General features: G+C 33.9%; 2 pseudogenes; both read right to left on the bottom strand.

Annotated features, from left to right (window-relative positions):
- Positions 1 to 565: 565 nt before the first annotated feature.
- On the bottom strand, positions 566 to 1,553 carry LOC104773473 (annotated as a pseudogene).
- Positions 1,554 to 5,718: 4,165 nt separating this feature from the next.
- On the bottom strand, positions 5,719 to 6,924 carry LOC104773472 (annotated as a pseudogene).
- Between the last annotated feature and the right edge of the window lie 476 nt (positions 6,925 to 7,400).

Here is a 7,400-nt window from a genome sequence, read left to right as displayed (position 1 = left end):
TTTCAAACTCAACACCACTTTTTGCTAATTCGTCATACTCTGTTTCTTCAAACAGTGGCTTCTCCGTCTGGTTCCGTTGAAGAAATCTTCTGATTCTCAACTTCATCGAGTGATGTCTTCTTTGCATCCTTGTGATATACCAAGACATTGTTGAACAAAGTTTCAGAACTCTCCATTCATAATTTCATCTCCACATCTATGGTCTCCATTGCCTTTTTGAGAAGATTTTTTATCTCCTTCATCCCTTTGGAGCTTCACGTACTACTTGTGAAAATAATGGTGCTGTTTGTGAACGTTTGTGAAGGTTGATAGTACTCTCTCTTGTCACCACCATCTTTTCCTATTTTGATCTTCTTTTCTTCTTCTTCTTCTCACCATTGGTTTGTTGTCTCCATCTTTCTCTTCTTTTTGCAGCATAAATTTTTCTTATTTTTGTTTTGCTTGGACAGGCTCCAAGACCAACATAAGCTCTGATACCATGTTCTAATTTTGAGAGAAGAGAATAATAAAACAGAGTAAGAGACCTTTGTCTCTTTTTGAAGATAAAAACAAATATAAACTTCGATCAACTAAAACTTGTTACATACATCAACAACAGAACTGTTTTATATAGAAAACAAACAGACACTACATCATAATGAGTTGTGTCTCTTAGAACTTGTGACTCTTGGATGAAACGTCACAAACCAAAACGTCACGACTTAAACGTTGCAACTCTGAAACTTAATTATCAACCAACAAACCAAATCTAAACCAAGCACAGAGTAGCGCCAAACCACACTATCTTCAATTACCAGCCACTGCCACCGTCACCGCTTCCTCCGTAGCCACCAACACCTCCTCCGTAATTGCTACCGCCTTCACGGTGACCACCGTATCCACCTTGGCCACTGCCACCTCCACCAGATCCGTAACCACTGCTACGTCTCTCATAACCACCACCACTATGGTAACCACCACTGCCGCCACCACGGCCTCCTCCACCACCGCTGCTTCCTCGGGACTAAGCCTCATTCACAATGATGGTACGGCCATCAAGCTCTTTCCCGTTTATTTCTTCAATAACATCCCTCATGGATTTTTCGTCCTTGAAGGTGACAAATCCGAATCCCCTTGACCTTCCAGTCTCACGATCGTTAATGATCTGTAAACAAAAATAAAAGAGAATCACACAAATCAGCAAAAAACCAATCGAAGACGACTTTGTAAAAAAAACCCTAAACCCTAAACCTAGAATCAAACCAAACCAAAAGGGTGACACAGAACCAAATCTAAACCAAACACAGAGCAGCACCAAACCACACTATCTTCAATTACTAGCCACTGCCACCATCACCGCTTCCTCTGTAGCCACCATCACCTCCTCCGTAACCGCTACCGCCTTCACTACGACCACCGTATCCACATCGGCCACCATCACTTCCTCTGTAGCCACCATCACCTCCTCCGTAACCGCTACCGCCTTCACGACGACCACCGTATCCACATCGGCCACCATCACCTCCTCCGTAACCGCTGTTGAAGTTCTGCTCTTGTATTACACCAGAAGCCATTGCTTCAAATACAGAGCATGGTAGAGAAAAAACAGAGAATTAAAAAGTGAAAAACTTCTCCATTATTCTTGACAACTTTTAAAATAAGAAAACATCTACCTTATGTAGTTTTCCTAAAGACACAAAGAAACCGTTGCAACTTCCTACACTAACAACGCTTCGTAACATTTCACGTTTTACACATAACATTTGACTTTACAACAGTCCCTCTTAATTGAGTTTTGCTCTTCACTACGTTTCTTTTTTAATTCGTCACAACTTTGGTCTTCAAAAGCGTAGAGTGGCATCTTGCCTCCCTCTTGATCGAATGCTTCCCACACTTCGATTCTTCTACTCATTCATTCTATTTTTGTTTCAAATTTCCTGTGACCTCTTTCACGTTGTGTTTGAATTCTCCATGACCTCTTTCATTACGTCTATCCCATGATCTTCCATCATGTCTTTGTTGCTGTTCTTGCAACCTTCTTCCGCTCACTTTTATTTAGATGAGCTTTCTTCTTCTCCCTTTTTTATGACTGGCTGCTTCTCCCTTTTCTCTCTTAGGTAAGCTTTTTCCTTTCTCGCTTGGTGTCTTCCTTTGATCACCATCACATTCATGTCTGTGTGACATCTCTTGCGTGAATCTTTTTCACGTCTTCTTCAGTTATCTTCTCAACCGGCTTATGCTCCATTTTCATCGAGGTAAGCATCCTCTTTTTGTGCTTGTGCTTGGTGTCTTCCATTGATCACCATAACGTCTCCTTGACGTCGTACACGTGAATCTTCTCCACGTCATCATTGGTTACTTCTTTTAAACCGACGACGTTTGCTAATCAGTTTGTCTTCACTATGAACTCTTATTTTTGTTGAGTAGCTTTGCCTTGTTTTCCAAACAGGTGACTACCTCCGTGTTGTAGTCTTCCTCACAAACTCAACCACCACTTTTTGCCACTGAGCCTCGCTCTGTTTTATTAAACAGGAAGCTTCTCCTTGTGAACATCTTTCTCACAGACTCCACACCACTTTCTACTAATAAGCTTTGTTTTGTTTTCAACAGCGGTGGCTACACCACATATTGTCATATTCTGGTTTAAAGCCAGAATCCTCTCTTTTGGGCCGAGCAATGAACACACCATCATATGTAACCTAATCCCATGAAAAGACATGATTGCCATGTGCTTGGCAGAGTCGTAAACGCCTCTGTTGACGCTTCCTCTGTTTTTTTTCAATTGCGCACCCCTTCGCATGACACGTAGGATTGCGTCGATTTGTTTGGAACATCGTCTTCACCAATGACCACAATTATCTCTTGATTAAGATGGCCTTCCTCTTAATCCACACCCGATTTCATCATTTCTCCTTCAAACATAAGAATCACTTGCTGAATGATGATGTCGTGATCTTTGTTTTTGGTTGAACTTTTTTACAGGTTTTGTTATGCTTCTCTTTGTGCTTCCCACTGGCCCTTGAATCAATAAAGCTCTGATACCATGTTGAAGTTCTGCTCTTGTATTACACCAGAAGCCATTGCTTCAAATACAGAGATTGGTAGAGAAAAAACAGAGAATGAAAAAGTGAAAAACTTCTCAATTATATTCGAAAACTTTTACAATAAGAAAACATCCACTTTATGTAGTTTTCCTAAAGACAAAAAACAACTGTTGCAACTTCCTACACTAACAACGCTTCGTAACACGTCACGGTTTACACATAACATTTGACTTTACAACACACTTAATAATATACTTATATAAAATAACGTAAGCCTAAACTCAATTATTACCAACAACCGCTACTGCCTTCACAACGACCACCGTATCCACATTGGCCACCGCCGCCTCCACCAGATACCTAACCACCGCTATGTCTCTTGTAACCACTGCCGATACGGTAACCACCACGGCCTCCTCCACTGCCGCCGCTTCCTCTTGACTGAGCCTCATTCACAGTGATGGTGCAGCCAGCAAGATATTTCCCGTTCATCTCTTCAATAGCATCCCTCATGGATTTCTCGTCCTTGAAGGTGACGAATCCGAATTCCCTTGAATGTAAGAAGCTTACAATGATAATTTGGATTGTCTAAATTTTTTTTATGGTCAAATATATCACTAATTCAATTCTTTTATAAGCTTGTATGGGCATATATATTTTTAAATAATAGTTCAACTAATTTAATAAACCAAATAGTAAATTAATTATAGGACTAAAAAGGATTCGAACAAAAATGTGAATGGAAAATAATTAACCAAAAGAGAAACTATAATTTAATCTTTAATAATAAGGAACAGAAGTAATTTTTCTAATATAAACATAAAGTAATATAGTTAGGAGAGTTATCCGCGAGCATACACGACCAAATGTGTAAGCCTAACAAAGCTGACTTATAATGTTGTGATTGAGCGCCTCTATATTGATAGCTTAGTATCCAAGTCAAACCTTCATAATTATTTATAGAAATTTCACATTTCTAAAAATAGAATATTTTCAAAAAAAAAATATTTACAAAAGATTTTAGTATTTATCTTCCATTTTTTAATAATTTTAAATGGGATACAATTATTTTAATTCAATTTTTTAATTTTTGTTTTAAAAGAAAAAATCATTCGTTTTTTTAAAAAATGTTACTTTTAAAAGTGAAAGAAAAATTATTCTTTAAAATTACTCGTTTGTATTTTCAATATATATTCATTTTTAATTGTTTTATTTGTTCATCCACCTAATTATAATTGTCAAAACCTTTTGTCTTATTTAGAGTATTTGTTCCTCCTTTTGGTGATAGTGTATCCAGCCGGAAAAAATATGATTTTTTTCCGGAGATTTGCGACAATCCTATTAAATTTTATCGGGATCACAAAAGATTGTATTATATCTTCAAATTAAATGGATATTTGTAGTATATCCTCTCGAGATTATCAGTTCAAATCATCATAATTATCTATAGAAATTTAACATTTTAGAAAATAAAAGTTTTCTTGAAAGAAATACTTACAATAGATTCTAGCATTTATTTTCCATTTTAAAAAAAGGATATATAAATATTTGATTTCCTTTTTTTCTAATTTTCGTTAAAGTGAAACAAATAGTCTGTAGAAATTTAATATTTTTAAAAACAGGGATATTCTCAAAGAAATATTTGCAATATATTCAAGTATTTATCTTCTGTAACTTTTAAATTTTAATTGAGATATAAAATTTAGATATCTGTTTTTCTTTTTTATTAATCAAAATGAGAAATTTACAATTATTTTATATTATTTATCCATCTAAAGAAATTTCAAATAAACAATAATTGTAATTTGTAAAAAAAATTCTTCCTAATTTCCTTAATCTCTTTTGTTCTAGAAAAACCTCTCAGATATGAAGTCCTGAATTTTTAATTCATATTTCTTTCTTCTTCTTCCTATCAATTTAATAGAAAAAAATGTCAGTCACAATTATTCTGTTATTTTTTAAAAAATAAACAGAATTATAATTAAGATTTCATCTTCTTTCTATTTATTTAAAAAGGGTAAATAATTTATTAGGCACAAAAATTATATTATATTTATCCAAAAACAGAATTATAATTTAAATATATTTGTAAATAGAAAGAAATCCAATTTTTTAGAAGATTATCATAAATTTTCCCTGAATAGAATCCATATGTATAACAAAGCTATAGTGATGGCTCTGAATGGTCATGTGAATAAAAAAGCCTAAGCTATATGCAAATCAAAGCACGAATTCAAAATTTATAGCTTATGGTAATGTAAATAAGATATATTTACATACAGTAGTATGGATTGGATTTAATACACAAAGAGCTAGTACGTCGAGTAACACCTCGAAAAAAACATCAATTAAACTGTATCAAAAACTAAATAATACTAATTTAAATTACTTATTGATAATTGATACAAAATATCTAATTTAACATCACCTTATTTGTTGTGTATACCTCTAATTCCTTGTTTGTTTGTTACTCTTCGTACTACGCTAGCTCTCTGTGATTATTGATAATTTCGTTTGCATATTGGGGTTTCTGAGATATGATATATGATTTAAATAAATGCATGCACGATCATATACATAAAAACTGCAATGTAAGGTACTGATCAAATCACATCACAAGAATCACTCGACGATCCAAATCCCAAGCAAATCAAACTAAGAACATTTGGTATTTTGATTGGTCTCATATATATAATCAATCACCAATGGAGACTTGAGAGAGCTCGATGCGAGGGTCAGCAGCAAGCCGCTTGTTCAATTCCATAATGGATGTTCTGTTCTGTTCTCCCTCATATGCTCTGGCACGCTTTCTTCTTTCTCCTCTGCCACAAACCCAAACCACAAAGTGTTATCAAACGTTATGATTCCTCCTACCTTCACTCAGAGCCCAAGACACAAGCTGACAAAGCATCAGCTTGCGGCCGTAAATAATATAGTCCTAAAATCGGCCCTATTTTACAAAATGTTAGTTTGGTCTAATGGTATAAGCAGTAGAAGAGAGTGTAAGGTGTCAAGAGTTCGAGTCTAAAAAACACAAATTTTTTGTCTTTTCATTTATTTTATTTTTTAAATATGCCTAAAATTTTTTTTGGACTTGTGGCCTTATAATTCTCTGCGACGGCTCTGCCTTCACTTGCTTCATTAGTCTATTGTGCATGTTGGGATAGTTCGGTTTATGAGCGTCAATAAATGCGAAATCAAACTCCGGTTTTGGATTCTCCTATATATGCCCCATCATCATTCATAAACCAATGTCATCAGATTAAAAGAATATGCCAAAAGAAAAGAAAGAATGGATTACATACGGTCAACAACTTGTCTAAAGCCTGAAGAACATCAGATTGGATGAAATTGATCTTGTGATCAACTCTAGACCACCTCGTAAGCTTCTTTGTCGATGTCTATTGCAGTAATATGTGAGAGTCATAGATATTAGCTAGCCCTATCATTTTTGCTTATTTGATTTTGAGTAAATCAAGGAGTACTGTTGGGTACATACATGTCCATCATGAGACAATGCAAGAGCCATCGTGAGCAACGAATAACCCATGAAAACACCAAGCTCACAATATTATTATAACTATTAGAAATTTTTCTGAGCAAAGAACAATTTTTTTATGCGTTCAGAGCTCATAAAAGCAAGGACATGAAATGGGAAAAAGTTATTCAAGAGGAGTAAATAATATATTAGACACAAAGATTATACTATATTCCAAAACAAACAGAATTATAATTACAATTTCTTATTTTTTCTATTAATTTAAGAGAAAAAAATTTATTAGACATACATATTATATTATTATTCAAAAAAATAAACAAAATTATAATTTAAATCTATTTGTAAAAATATGTAAATCCAAATTTTTAGAAATTATCATACATTTTTCATGAAACCCACCATAGTTTTCCTGCAACTATAACTATTAGAAATAAAACATTGGCATCAATATTATTTTTAAAAATTAAGGATTCAGGTTAATAAAGACTAATACCTGAATTTAATTATATTCAATTTTGTAGATCCACAATTATGAGCAATGATCGTCCATGAATTCAACTGAAACAAAAAAATATGTATTAAGTTACATATAAGAGTTTATTTCAAATTACTAAACTACAAAACAAAATATAGAAAATAATACAACATAAATGTTTTAAAAGATGGAGAAACCATAGACAAAGTCTATGATTGCTTGATCTTGACTTTCAAACAACCACTAAAAAAAAAATACAAAAATTCGAATATGATGAACCATATAAAGGACCAAGATATATTACCAAAAGTTGTCTTTGCTCCTTCGTTTGTAGAAAAAAACATGTTTAACCAAGAAAATAAAATTAAATAACAATCACCACAAAAAAAAAAAACAAAAAGCA

Source organism: Camelina sativa, unplaced genomic scaffold (assembly GCF_000633955.1).
Source record: "Camelina sativa cultivar DH55 unplaced genomic scaffold, Cs unpScaffold00550, whole genome shotgun sequence".
In the NCBI taxonomy this organism is placed as follows: domain Eukaryota; kingdom Viridiplantae; phylum Streptophyta; class Magnoliopsida; order Brassicales; family Brassicaceae; genus Camelina; species Camelina sativa.
Note: the sequence above shows the minus strand (reverse complement) of the source record. Positions and strands in the feature narration are given on the sequence as shown.